Genomic DNA, 2,078 nt, shown 5'->3' with positions numbered 1-2,078 from the left:
CCCATCTGAATATAGAGACTGTGCTCCTTGTAAGTTGCTGTGGAGATGGAAGGAGGATCCTGGAAGGTTTGCTTCCGAGGGCAGTGTTTTGTCTTTCTGTCTCTGCTGTATTCCCAGCACCTAAAACAGTGCCTGAGCATAGCTGATGCGCCATGAATATTTATTGACTTAATGAGTGGGTTAAAAGTGCAGAACCCAGTACAGCCACGCCCCCCACTTATCTTCAAGGTATATATATTCCAAGACCCACCCAGTGGGTGCCTGAAATCAAGAATAGTACTGAACCCGATATATTCTAGGTTTTCTCCTGTACATACAAAGCTATGACAAATCTTAATTTATAAATTAAGCACAGTAAGAGATTAACAACAACTAATAAAATAGGACAATGGTAATGATATAACTGTAATAAAAGTTATGTGAATGTGGCCTCTCTCTCTCAGAATATCTTATTATATTATACTCAGGCCTCTTCTTGTGGTGATGTGAGGCAATAAAATGCGGAGGTGATGAGATGAAGGGAGGTGAATGACGTAGGCATTCTGACCTAGCGTTAGTTAGGCTACCTGACCATTGTTAGGAGGATCCTCTGCTTCCAGACCAGTCCACCGACCACAGGTAACTCAAACTAGGGAAAGAGAAACCGTGGATGGGGTGGGGAAGGGGAGTGCGGGGGAGGGGGTGGGGACTACTAGGGTTGTCTCATTATTATTACTAGTAGTTTTCTTGCAGCAGGAATTTTTTAAGTTTCCCAAATACAAAATTAGGACATAATAAAATTGTTTTTCGGACTACACTTGCCTGCTCCGCTCATCACTGAAGATTCTGATAGGATCAGTTGGAGGGGAAGATTCCCTCCCACCAGTCCCTTCAAAATCACCATCTTGCATCTTGTAAGGGCTCAGTGTGTATTTATTTTATTTAATTTTATTTTTAATTTTATTTATTTATTTGAAAGACAGAAATCACAAGTAGGCAGAGAGGCAGGCAGAGGGAGAGGAAGGAAGTAGACTCCCTGCTGAGGAGAGAGCCCGATGCAGGGCTCAATCCCAGGACCCTGGGATCATGACCTGAGCTGAAGGCAGAGGCTTTAACCCACTGAGCCACCCAGGCGCCCCTCAGTGCGTATTTATTGAGTGGATGGCTGGGAGCTTGCAGCAGGAGCCACAGACTAGGGCCGGGAGGGAGGACGGGGCAGGCCAGGTTAACAAGTGAAATGAGGGGCGGGGGGAGGGCCCTGGGTGACGGGCTGGGCCGTCAAGGTCCTCCTCATGGAGGTCCAGCTGTTTGCTGCCCTGCGAGAATGCAGAAACAGGTTGCTGAGATGTTCTGATTTTTCAGGAGGCAGAAATCCAGCTTTTATTGTGAAAACATCTCAGGTTTTTTTTTCCTCCTGGTAATTACTTTAGAGTTTAATCTAAAAAAGCACAAACCCCCATAAAATCCAGGTGTGCCAAGGAAAACATTTCCGGGGGCTGCCTTTGGTCACGGGGCCACAAGTTGGAGGCCTTGTGAGGTCACCTGGGACAATGCCACAGGGGCTGAATCTTTGGGCACCAAATAAGAGAGAGGGGAGCATTCGACCATCACTGTTTTAGATCACAGAGAGACTGAGCAGCCAGAAGGAGCCGAGCAATTGGCTCTGGGGCTGGGGGATTCTGCCCCTCTCCTGGGTTGTGGGCTGCAGGTAGAACTAGAAGGGCTCACCCTGCTGCTCTCTGTATCAGATGGATTTGTCTGTTTTCCTTTCTAATGTGAGGGCCTGGAGACAGTAAGAGCTGGATTCTCAGGTTTCTCTTTGCCTCAGTTTCCTCATCTGTAAAACAGGGATACATAAGCTCTCCTGGAGCTGTGAGAGATCTGATGAGATGACATAGTGCGCATTTAGCAGAGTTCCTGGCTGGCGTGTGTAAGGTGAGCGTAAAAATGGGTGATCGGGGCGCCTGGGTGGCTCAGTGGGTTAAGCCTCTGCCTTTGGCTTGGGTCATGGTCTCAGGGTCCTGGGATCAAGCCCAGCATCGGGCTCCCTGCTCCGCGGGGAGCCTGCTTCCCTTCCTCTCTCTCTGCCTGCCTCTCTG

Source organism: Enhydra lutris, unplaced genomic scaffold (genome assembly GCF_002288905.1).
Source record: "Enhydra lutris kenyoni isolate GAN:26980312 unplaced genomic scaffold, ASM228890v2 scaffoldscaffold54, whole genome shotgun sequence".
Lineage (NCBI taxonomy): Eukaryota > Metazoa > Chordata > Mammalia > Carnivora > Mustelidae > Enhydra > Enhydra lutris.
The sequence above is the reverse complement of the archived record's forward strand: the minus strand, read 5'-3'. Positions refer to the sequence as shown.